At 37.7% G+C, this 13,169-nt stretch overlaps 1 protein-coding gene and 1 non-coding gene across 4 annotated transcripts in view; one reads left to right on the top strand and one right to left on the bottom strand.

The window, feature by feature from the left end:
* The window catches only part of CYP39A1 (cytochrome P450 family 39 subfamily A member 1), a 97,381-nt gene that overhangs the window by 37,386 nt on the left and 46,826 nt on the right, over positions 1-13,169 (top strand). The gene's annotated exons all lie outside the window — the stretch shown is intronic.
* Positions 1,710-1,814, bottom strand: LOC132668062 (U6 spliceosomal RNA). Its single transcript, XR_009605434.1, has one exon. It is a non-coding gene; the product is annotated as a U6 spliceosomal RNA (small nuclear RNA).

Below are 13,169 nucleotides of genomic sequence, written 5' to 3'. Positions count from 1 at the left end.
CACCTCCACCATTTCACGATTGCTGAAAATATTTTCTTTGAAATGTTTTCTTTATTTTCTACTGCTTCTTGTTGAATTAAACCAAAAACCAAATTGGCTTGATCAACATGACTGTCTAGGCAATACTGTCTCTGAGCCTTGAGTATGAATAGCAGGTATTGGGGTTGGGTCTTACAGATATGGTGAGGGTTAGAATCACTGAGCACCAACAATGCTAACAAGTTAGATTTTGGAGATACGTTAGTGAATACAAGACTACTTGCCCTTATGGGGCTTAGAGCTACAAAGTTAATGGAAATGTGCATGCCTGCACATCTACAAAGGATAAAAGGGAATGTGTCTTTGATTGTCTCATATTCACCTTCACCGTTTCCTTACTGGAGTCTTCTCCTGACTTAAGGTTCTCCAAAGTCATAATCTTTAGGATTTCTCCTCTGACAGAAAAATGTTCCTTCAAACAGCAGTACCAGTGTAATAATTACATCTATCAATGTCTTCAGTTTATAAGACTCTTGCAGAATTGAAACAGTTTACCTAAAATATCAAATGTTCTTTGCTGTGTGTATACGGAACGATTCAGAATCCGTTTACGCATAAGATGTAGTAGCAGCTCAGGAATTTAGAGGTGAGAGACCACTCACTCTTTGAAGGTTGATATCAAGGAGTATATCTATGTGTGACAACGAATTCTGTCAAAGCACATTAGAGTGCATGGAACAAGAATCTGACTCATACGGCAGTTCTCACATTCTTAATGTTCTTCTCTGTTACAAGATCATCACTTCTTTCTTGGAGATGTCCTTAGTGACTTGGATGCCTCTCCACATCTCTGTGGCCTCAACACTCACCACTAGAGCCCATCCCAGGCATGATGGTCAACTTTCTTATAAAATAAGTCTCAGGGTAAAAGTTGCTATTGAATAATTGGTCCTTTGTATCTGGCTTCTTTCACTTGGCATAGTATTTTATTTTATATCATGTGATTTTACATTAATTGATTTTCAGATGTTAAACCACCCTTGCATTCCTGGGATTAAAGCCTACTTAGGCATGTGTATAATACATATAACTTTTATGGATATAAAATATCCATAGTGTATATATACATATATTTATATCCATATGACATTTGTAATTTTTATGTTGCTGGATTCGGTTTGCTAGTATTTTATTAAGGCATTTTATATCTATATCAAAAAGGGATATTAATCTGTTGTTTTCTTTCCTTGTGATTTGTCTGGGTTTGATATCAAGACACTTTTGGCTTTATAGAGTGACTTAAGAAGTATCCACTCCTCTTATGATTTTTCAAAGTGTTTGTGAAGGAGTGATGTTAATTCTTCTTTAACCATACGATAGATTTACCAGCAAGGTGATCTGGTGCGGAGATTTTCTTTGTGAGAAGTTTTTAATTAATTCAACCCCTCTACTTGTTATAGGTTTATTCATATTATATATTTCTTATTGTCTGTAATTGAAATAAAGCTGACACATAACATTATATTAGTTTTAGGTGCACAATATAATGATTTGATATACGCATGTATTATGAAACGATCACCACAATAAATTTAGTTAACACCCATTATCACACAGTTAATTTTTTTTCTTGTGATGCAGACTTTTAAGATCTGCTTTCTTACTGACTTTCAAATACATAATACACTGTCACGTATTTATTATACCATTGCTGTACATTCCATCCCCAGAAAAACGTGGGACACTTCACAAATGCGTGTTATCCTTGTTCCGGGGCCATGCTAATCTTCTCTGTATTGTTCCAAATTTAGTATATGTGCTGCCAGAGTGAGCACTGTCTCTTTTTTCTTGAGTCAGTTTTGTGGTTTGTGTCTTTTTAAGGAATTTGTCCATTTCATCTAGGCTATGTGACTCGTTACATTCATGTTATTGCCTGTAATCTTTTTTATGTTCGTAAAACCACTCGGAAAGCATCTCCCTCTTTTGTCATTTTAGTAATTGTGTCCTCTTTCTTCTTTTCTTGGTCAGTGCAGCTAAAGGATTCTCAGTTTTGTTTTCAAGGAACTAACTTCTGGTTTTGTTGCTTTTATTTTCTTGTATTGCTTTTCTATTCACTACTTCTTTTATTTCTGTCCTGATCTTTACTATTTATAATTTATATCCCTTTATGTTGATAAAGGGATATTCTTTATTTTGTTCTTTAGACATAATTTTTCTTACAGTCTTTGAACACGTTTTAAAATATCTGATTTAAACTCTTTTTTTTTTCTTTTTCTTTTTAGTAAGTCCAACATCTGGTTTTCTTCAGGGATGGTTCCTACTGATTGCTTTTCCCCTTGTGTATGGCCTGTATTTTCTTGTTCCACGTACTTTTGCGTATTTCCCATTAAATGTCTTGTAATTTTGTGTTGATAATGGGACACTTTCAATAATACAATGTAGCAGCTCTGGAAATCAGATTCTCCTATCTCCTCAGGGTTTATTGCCACTGCTCCTTGTCACAGCTCTTGTTTGGGTGTTTCTTTATTGACTTTGGTTAACTAATTCTGTAAATTTTGCATTATCATGTGTGGCCACCTGTGTTTCTGCTTGGTTAGTTCAGGGTTCAACTAATAGCTGGATGAAGACTTCCTTACACTAAGAACCAATAAGACTCCTCGGTTTGCATGTTTTGGATTTCGTTTGCGTGTCGGAGCATGCCTTCAACACTCCGCTAGGCAGTAGGCAGCTCTGCCTTCATGGTCACTTCCACTGACACAGAGCCCCAAGGTCAGCCATGAGTCAGACCTTAGAGCCTTCTCAGGGCTTTCCGGAGCCTGAATAAAGCCCCGGGCATTTGTACTGTCCTTTATAAGCACACATTTCTATAGTCCCAGGAATACACTGGACCTCTGCAAAGCCCTAGGACATCTCATTCCCTAGCTCTTCATTTTACTATTTTTGATTTGCCTGTTGTGTGTCCCAACTGTTGTCTATTGCCTCGGGGAGCTGCAAAGTCCATTATCTTTAAAGGTTTCCAACCAACACCCCAGGGGAAAAGACTTACTCCACTGAGTAAGTTCCAAGTCCAGTCAGATAAAGATAGTCTTGTAGGTGGGACCTTGTAGGGAACCCTCAGACAGGCCAAATAATGAGAATTCTCTAGGAATGAGGTTTTGAAGGAGTTCCAATATCATTCTGTCCCCTCTGATGGCTGTTGAGCTGCTGGTCTGCACTGTGATTGTAGGTGATTGGTTTTTAAGACTACCGTGGATCTATGGCGAGAGGGATGGGAATAGGGCACATTAAAATGTCATTAAGCTTGCTCTTCTTACCAAGATTTAGCCATTTTTCTTGGATAAAAACCCCCTGGGTTTCTGTAAGCTTTGGTAATTTCCAAAGGTCTGAAAAAGTTGATTCCGGCGATTTTTATCAGATTTTTCATTGATTTTAAAGAGGGAGTTTTGGGAGTCCTTTACTCTGCCGCTTTTGCTGACATTACCCTGCACCATAAGTTTTAAAATTTCTTTTAAGAAACCTTTCAAATTCATTGTTAACCCTTCATTCATCTATTTATTTAACTGCCCTTCTACTCTGTTTTGAGGGTGTCAAGGCATTGTGTGAAAATATCAGGGCTATGAAGATGAGTAAACTGTGGTACGGGCTCTCAAGGAAGTTCGTGAATGAAGGGTACTTTATTAAAATGAAAGCAGATTTGGAAGTATCCAGAAGATGTTAGGAAAGAACAAGGAATGTTTACATTGTTTCTTCGGAGGTGTGTACCTGTTGATGGATTCTGTAGGTTTTCTATGCTCAGAACTCTTTTCCTTGTTCTCGTTCATGTTTTAGTAAGCTTGAATGTCATTTCCTCAGGTCTTTTCGGCTTGCCCTTTCTGAAGTCACTTTCTCTAACTCACTCTTAGTGATTTTGTGACTCACCTCACTATTTCCTTCATAAGAATGATTATTTTGTTTATTAGTCTGTCTATCTATCTATCTATCTATCTACCTATCATCTTCTGCCTTTTTCATCAGAACATAGCCCCTCTAACAACAGGAACAATGTCTATCTTGGTCTCTATGGTAGGTATCCCCAGCTGCCTAGAGCCAAAATTACTCAACAAATATTTTCTGAATAAATTTAATGAACAAGTATAAGAATATAATTCTTAATTTATTTTGATTTTTAAAAAATGTTTATTTATTTTTGAGAGAGAAAGAAAGAGAGAGACAGAACGTGAGTGTGGGAGGGGCAGAGAGAGTGGGAGACAAAGAATCCAAAGCAGGCTCGATGCTTCGAGCTCACAGACCGCGAGATCTTGACCTCAGCCCAAGTCAGACGCTTAACCTACTGAGCCAACAGGCACCCCTGTATAAGAATATATTTTAAGAGATGAATGTCTTAGTTTAACTTTCATTGGCAGCTCTATCACCCATCCCAGTAGACAGTTTATATGAAATGAATATTTTATGTAAAGAAGCTTTTGATGAGTTTCTGCACTTGATTTTTGAGTTAGAAGAATGCTAGCGTCAGCTAATATCTGATCAGTACTTTGAGACACTGAGTAGTCTCAGGTCCAACTAACATTTCTCTAGGGTTTTGAACTCTGTGCAGAATCTTCTTACCTACGATTTTATTGTATCCATTGGTCGTGGGTGAAATATGCATTATCAAATTATTAAGAATCTGATAAAGAATATTTTGCTTTGTTACAGAGTTTTTGGGCATTCCTGGAAATTAGTCATTTTGTTTTAAATTTTAATTGTTAGATCACCAGACATTATGTCAGTTGCCTGTCATAACCTGAAAAATTTAGTCCAAATGCAGGGGTCAGAATGCCTGGGTTCAAATCCAATCTGAGATACAAACTACTGGTTAATTCCTTACTCGGGTTACCAAATTCTTCTTCTTCTTCTTCTTCTTCTTCTTCTTTTTTTTAATGTCTATTTACTTTTGAGAGAGAGAGAGAGAATGAGCAGGGGAGGGGCAGAGAGACAGGGAGACACAGAATCAGAAGCAGGCTCCAGGCTCTGAGCTGTCAGCACAGAGCACAATGTGGGGCTTGAACTGTTGAACTGTGAGATCATGACCTGAGCCAAAGTTGGATGCTCAACTGACTGAGCCACCCAGGCGCCCCACGTTACCAAATTCTTTAAGCCTGTTTCTTCTTTAGACAAATAGCAAAATAAGAGTGCCCACCTAATGGAGTTGTTAGGAGAATATGGCAAATATAAAGCAGACAGCACAATATTTGTCAAACTATAGTCGTTTTATGAATCTTAGCCATGAACAAAACTGATATAACCTGTATCAGTTGTATAAAATTTTACAATCTTGTCACATCATGATATTAGTGACTATTATGACTCTGAGTTTTTCTACATTTAAGTATTAGCATTTCCTTTTAAAATGCCATAGTTTTCTTGAATGTTTACAGCAATAATTGAATTATTTTGTATCAGTTGGCCATCCCTTTAAAGGGACTGAATGCAGCAGAAATATATCATGAAGACATTTCTATCTAATATTATCCTAGAGGGTAGAAACAATAGTAACAATAATGGCTAACAGACCCAATTCCAATTGCTTTTTTTTTTTTTTAATTTAAAAAGTTTCTTTAATGTTTTTTATTGTTTTTTTGTGACAGAGAGAGAGAAAGAGGGAGAGAGAATAAGAGCAGGGGACGGGCAGAGGGGCAGAGGGGAACAGAAGATCTGAAGCGGGCTCTGTGCTGACAGCAGCAGGCCCAATGTGGGGCTTGAACTCACAAACCGTGAGATCATGACCTGAGCTCAAGTCAGATGCTTCACCAGCTAAGCCACCCAGGTGCCCCTCAGTGTCCATTTTTTTATATCACTAACTCTTAATGCAAAGTCTGGGTTGGTAGATCTGATTGGCAAAATCTTATTTTCACATCCTAGCTTCCAGGGAGGCAAGGGGAGCAAGAATCTGGCATTTTTCAGCTCTGTGATGGTAGGCAAGCTTCTGCTGAAACATGGGGTTCAGATATTGCATAGTCAAAACTAACACATATCGATATGTGTATGTAAGTAATGGAATATATATCTTTATATATATATGTGAGTATAGAAAATAAGCATATTTATTATATTACCATATAAATATATTTTTTTATAAATACAAACACATTTCATAAATATAATATGTACCTTTATATCTAAATATTTGTGTACATACACACATAACATCCCTTGACTATTCCCAGGTGTGGTGACCCCTTGCTAACAAAGTCCATGAAAGCAGACAAAGAACAGTTAAATCTTCTCACCTTTCTCATGTCACTTTGTACTTGTATAAACTATGAATTTTCAAAAACAGTGCAATAATTGACTGACACACCTTTGTGCTGCCCAAAGTCAAATGTTCATTTTTTTTTATTAAAAGTTTTTTTTAGTTTATTTCAAGAGAGACAGAGTTGGGGGGGTGGGGAGAAAGAGAGTGAGCAGGGTAAGGGCAGAGAGACAAGGGGGAGAGAATCCCAAGCAGGCTCCACACTGTCAATACAGATCCTGATGCGGGGCTCAAACTCATGAACTGTGAGATCATGACATGGGCCGAGATGAAGAGTCAGACACTTAACTGACTGAGCCACCCAGGCACCCCTAATCTTCTTTATCCTGTGTATCTAAAGATTCACACACTTGTAGTTCAACCAAACTTTGTGTGTTTTGATAAAGAAAGAGGAGCTTTTGTCTTTGTTTTTTTCTGAATCTCTTCCTCTTCCTAAAGGGTTTTATCTATTCTCAATATAATGAACATTGCTCTTTGTGCCCACAGAACTGTTCTAAGAAGAAAATTAAGTTATTCATATTTTTACTTTAACATTAAACTACATATTATGCCATATTTGATTTTTTTAAGTATTTACATTTTAATTTGTATAATGTCATTCCATTAACCCACCATTTTGGTTTACTTTTCTTTTTTATTTTAGTTAAAATGTAGGACTACATGTTTGTTTAGGTGCTTCTTGCATTTTTAGCTTCATTGTGCTTTGTATTCTCTAGATAACTACTAAAGGACCATAGGATCACAGAAGATTCACCAACGCAGCATAAATATTCACATTTATGAGCAACTGACCAAAAGCAAGTTCAGGCACTCACATTTGGGACCTGTTTAGGCTATTAAAAAGCAATTTTCTTTTCCAATTTTGGACTCCCACGGTGAGGGTCTGCCCACCAGGAGAGGGTCATTCTATCTTAAAAACAAAACCCAAAAAAAGGCAGTTGAAATCTTTAGCTGGTTATATTGGCCCTTTCTACCCTTCTTTTTTTTTTTTTATTTTTTTAAAACTTTTATTCATTTTTGAGAGAGAGACAGAGCACAAGTGGAGGAGGGGCAGGGAAAGAGGGAGACACAGAATCTGAAGCAGGCTCTAGGCTCTAAGCTGTCAGCACAGACCCCGATGCAGGGCTCAAACCCATGAACTGTGAGATCATGACCTGAGCCAAGTCGGTTGCGTAACCAACTGAGCCACCCAAGCACCCCATCTACCTATTCTTTTTAATGTAAGGGAGCATTAACACTTTTTTTTTTGCATTCAGTTTTACTGTGCATTTATTTAAAGGAAAAATTAATAAAACTTAAAAAAAATTTTTTTTAATGTTTATTTATTTTTGAGAGAGAGAGAGAGAGGGAGAGTGAGTGCCAGTGGGTGAGAGACAGAGAGAGAGAGGGAAACACAGAATCTGAAGCAGGCTCCAGGCTCTGAGCTGTCAGCACAGAGCCTGATGTGGGGCTCGAACCCACAAGCTGTGAGATCATGACCTGAGCCAAAGTCAGACGCTCAACTGACTGAGCCACCCAGGCGCCCCAATAAAATTTTTATGTTAATATACAAGGAACCAGATTAGTAATAGAAATGCACCTACATAGAAATGATCCCTGTCTTACATGAAGTTATTGTTTGTGTATTGTGAAAGATACATTACCAGATTTTCATTGGATTAGAGTCACGAACTTGACTTACAAGTTTCAATCTGGTTGCTCACTAGTTGTGTGACTTTGGATATAAGAGAAAATTTACTCAGAAACAACCAATAATGTTTTTTTTATTCCCTTGTGTTCTGATTTAGCAGCAATCCTGACTGGGGATGCATGGTCACTGACATTGTCCAAGTGGCCAGATGCTATATTACATGGTGACGTTGACTCATGTGGCTACACTCACCATACACTGGTCAGAAAAGGTTCTGTCTCTGCCCCCAATTATAAACAAGTATAAAAATTAGCAGTGTGATAAATGAAGTTCAGAACCTGTGGTGCTGTTCTAGGCAAAATCCATATTGTTTGTATTATTACAAATAGTTCGTTGGTTTTACTTCATTGCATTTAAACATTTTCATTTATTCTTGAAACCCCATCTGTACACTTCTTAGCTATATTATAATATGTGTACAATTTCCCTCTGCTTGAGTATGTCTCCATGCCATCTTGCCAACCAATAACATTCTTGGAAGACTCCATCATGACATATTAAAGACCCAAGTCCCTCCAGCTAACTGAAGATGCTCACTCTCATTACCCTTCTGCAACCTGCCAGGGCTCAATGGCTGATAGCCAAAGTTGTGTCTGTGATAGATTCTTGGCCCTTTGTTGCCCAAAATACTGAGAAAAAAGGTCAAGTAGCAGAACCAAGGTCACTTCAATGGAGTCATGAGTAGAGGTAAGTTATTTAATTAAAAAAAATCTTTTCTCCACTTCCACTGGTTGCTTGAGAATATGTACTTAATATAGAGGTTTTGGAGGCTGTAACTTATACAGAAAATTTCTTGCATAGCCTTGTTTTCCTTTGCTAGTCCAACTTTTTAAATACTAGAATGGCAGGCTCCATGCTCAGTATGGAGCCTGCTTAAGATTCTCTCTCTCTCTCTCTCTCTCTCTCTCTCTGCTCCTCTCCCCTGATCACATTCTCTCTCTAAAAGTTCTTTAAAAAATTAAATAAATAAATACTGGAATGGACCCAGCAAACATTCAGTTATGCTGGAATTTCTCACAAACTACTTGTCATTCATCAACCTTGAAGAACATACATAGATTACCTAAGAAAGTGTTTATTAATGCAGGATATTCCATCTAGAACTGTTCTAGTCCACTCTGAATATATAATTTTGTTATCCTCTTTTTCCCTTGACCTTATAGACCAAGATGGTGTCACTTTAGAACTCAAAACTTGTTACTTTCCAATCCCCTAACTTAGCTGTAAAGATCAGGGTGAAACTTGAACATAAGATTTTTGGCCCATGATAGATTTCCCAGGTGGATACATTTCCTCCTACATTTTCTGCCTCTAATACCTGATTGCATATCTTCTGGTACTCTAAATCAGGAGATTTTGTGTGAAATCACTCTCTCTTTTATTGCCTAGCTTCAACAGGCTGAAAGAGATAGCTATAGATCATTTGATATCCTGTTCAAATTTACAAGCTTGGAGATAGGTCCCACTCAGGCGCTTCTCATTTTATTAAGTGTTTCATGTCTCACTTGGTGGGCACTGTTCATCTGCTTTACTTATCCTCTACATTTTTCATTCTGACAAAGTTCTTTTTTCCATGTGTTCTGTTAGAGAATTATTCAGGCATTTGGATGATCCTCCTTTCCCTTTAGAAAACACTGAGGTAAAGTCCTTAAGATTGGGTTGACATCTTTCCAGAGAACACCATCTAAAAATTCATAATCATTATGTAGAGTTTTTAAATAAAGGGCATTTCTAGGTCAAAATATATTTAACATTTTATAATCTACCTACTGTTGTCTTGTTTACTTCATCTCTCTCTCTTTTATTTATTATCCATTGGACTATGTCCTTTATTCCTTGAAAAAGATACTGTAATTATAAAGCAGGCTTCATTTTATATTCCAGTAAGTAGGGAAACTGATAACCTCTTTGCAATATATGAAAGAAATATTTCTGAAAATAACACAAAATACTGTTTTTTTTTCAGAGGAGAATCTTATATAGTTGACTTGGTATAGTGACCTTAAGCTTTTCTCAAAATGATAGAATGGGATTTGGGATATTTTTATATGTGCATGTAATAGAAGAAAGGGTGGGGAGCATCAGTCCCTTAGTTATCAACTCCTGATCTTACATTCGCTAATAATAACCTGTTCTAAGCAACATTGCATTCATTCGTTGGTATCTTTCTCAATCCATTGTCATCACTGCCTCTTTTTAACATACCCAGTCTATGGTTATGAATGTCGAACTGAAGTCACTGAACAGAGGCTACTTCCAAAAGATTATTGCTTATAATATTTCAGTAGACGTCAAGCAGAGTACTGTGCACCGGTCATTGATCCCAGAGGAGGACTCTAAATGCTTCTGCAGCTTGGTATCAGAGTCTTTAGGAAAAACACAAAGCAGTAAAGCACTGGATGGAACACACTCCACTTACATACAGAGGAGACCGAGCAGTGGGTCTTTCCCTAGCTTACCCCTCTTGTGCCTCAGTGGAAGGAACCGGTGCCCTCTCCTTGGAAGACAGATAAAACAGTGGGGGCGGGCAGATGTCAGATGGTGCACATGCTTTAAGTAGAGACAAAGGAACTTTCACTGTGCCTGCTACAAAGAAGGATACTCCCACACGAGGTGATAAGACCAGCACAGGCTGTACGGGCTCTTTATTCTTGGTAAGGAGTAATCCAAGCCCAAGGCCCATTCTTACACAGCTGAGTTGGAGTCCAAGGACTGGGCGCATGAGACTGACTTTCCCAATGATAGGAACGTGCCTCTTTGATAATAAAATTTTATCCTAGATCCTTCAGATGCCAAAAAGTCATGTCTACCGCTAGAAAAGTCACAAGAACCAGACCTGGAAGGTCTGAAATGACTGAGGGGTTTGGAAAAAGCTGGTGGCTAGAAGGGGTGAGTGAAGCCATGGTTTGCCAGCCTCCAGCGACAACCCCTGAAGCCCCTAGTGCCCATATTCACAGAATCTGTGGACAATCTCTCAGCTTTGTCTTTGCTTTCCCATCTGTATCCACTTTTCTCATCTGTATTCACTGCCAGTGCCTTAAACTGCTTTTTTTTTAAGCCTTCCTATTCATTTTATATCTGTCCTTCCTGTTCATTTAACTGGCATTTGTCTTGCATAAAGAAATGGGGTTAGGACATGACCTATATAGAGGAATTAATAACATTTTATAAAAATATACTTTAAACAAAACAACCTAAATAAAGAAAAAAGCACACACGTTCCTGGACAGAAGGGTTTAATATCATGGAAATGCCAACCCTTTTCAAGTTAATATATATTTAATCAATTTTAATGAGAATTCCAATGGATTTGGAGCGCGGTAACTAAATGACTTAAATATGTTTTGAAGAACAAGTGTAAATAAAAATAACAATTACTGGAAATATAAATTAGTAAGGCTAGTTTTGTCCTACCTCATTTTAAAACTTATTTATAAAGCTGCTATAACAAAAGAGGACACAGTTGGGATACAATTGATTGGCATAACCCTTATTTGTTTACCTTTTGCCAACAAAAAAGCAAATTCACAATCTTTTCTTTCAAGACTAAAAAAAATATAGGAAAAGGATCATTTTAAAAATTCTCTTTCACATTCTTGAAGCAAAAGTTTTTAAACCATCAACGTTTGCAGTGAATTAATATTCTAGAAACGCACAGTCCTTGGAGACACTATACCTATAAAGAATTTATAGAAAACAGCAGTGAACTAAAAGCCCTTAACTTTGTAGGCTACTATGTACTTCATAGTCTTTCATCTACCATCACCTCACTCTTGAATTTTCTGCCAATTTACAATCTTTTCTCACAAAGTTTTGTCTCACAGAACATGTATAATAAGGCACATGTGTAATGTACATGGACAGTCATGAAGTTAATATTTTGTAAGGAAAAAAGACCCAAAGACTATATCTTTTTTTTCTTTATTAAAGAAATATTGGAGAGAGAACACAGAATACCTACTTTTTAAATCATGTTTTTGAAGGATTTCAACACAATAAGCTTATGGTTTGCTTGATATGTTATAGTTGCTTGTTATGTTTGAAATACAAGCTTTGTATTTTCAAAAAGGGTCCAGATATCTTATCTTTTGCATATATTTTCTCGCCTCAGGAGCTTCCCTGAGTGGACCTCCTTCTCTCAGCCTGTTCCTCGTATTCCAGGGGCTTCTGTGAGATACCTGAATGAGGCAACAGGATATAACTCAGTTCCAGGGATCTCTTCTACTCTTTCTTTAATTAACTCATTATCTTTTTCTGATCTTTTTGCTTCGTGTGCGTGTGTGTGTGTGTGTGTGTGTGTGTGTGTGTGTGTGTAAAATCATATTTACTTCCTAATTATTTTAGGTGCCCAATAAGCTCCCATTCTATATCTTCAGACGCCATAAATCCAGAGTCACCCCCTACTACATGGATAAGGATCTGATCCTTCTCCAAGAGGGAGGAGAAAGAGACAAGAAGATAGGAAAGGAAAAGGGGAGGGGGAAGGACTAGAGACCAGAAGAGTGTCATCCATGGTGAGATGGATTCTTAAACAGCTCAGCTCTCTGACACAGGGGAACCCCTGATTTATCCCCCAGGTCCCCCTGCCTAGTGACCTCTCTCCATCACCCTCTCCCTTCTGAAAAGTAAAACAGCCTTTCCCTTTCTCAACATACTCTTTTGAATCTCCTTTATTCCTTTCACATCTGCTCTAGAAATTCATTTAGACTTGATTTTTTTCCTGTATAAAGACATTTGGCTGTGGTGTGCTCTGTGCCCACTGATACCAGTGGCGCCCAGTCTTGTGGCTCATACTACCTGAGAAGGTCCAGCCCCAAACATAATCCACCACATTCGGGAAAAGCTGGGTCTTACTGTGCAGAATAATGAAGTACCTCATAATTTGCAGCTTGCCTAAACAACTTTACTCTGCAACCTTCTTTACTCGTTAATTCTTTCATTTCTTCTTTCTGTCCTTGATACTCTGTTTCTCAGTTCTGGTCTACTCCTGTTCTAGGCCTTTCTCTCTCTCACTGTCTCTCAGTCCTCAGGAATAGAGGAAGGTACATATTTGGAGAAGGGAAAAGTCATTGGAATCTTTATCCAAAACTGAAAATTAATTTTCCCTTCCAATAATGAAAGCTCAGTTTCACAATACTTCCTTTTAAGTGTAAAAGGATAAGTGTAGAAAGGGATTGCTTTCCTCATGGGGAGACAGGCCAACAAAGA

Source organism: Panthera onca, chromosome B2 (assembly GCF_046562875.1).
Source record: "Panthera onca isolate mPanOnc1 chromosome B2, mPanOnc1 haplotype 2, whole genome shotgun sequence".
Classification (NCBI taxonomy): domain Eukaryota; kingdom Metazoa; phylum Chordata; class Mammalia; order Carnivora; family Felidae; genus Panthera; species Panthera onca.
The sequence above is the reverse complement of the archived record's forward strand: the minus strand, read 5'-3'. Positions and strand labels throughout refer to the sequence as shown.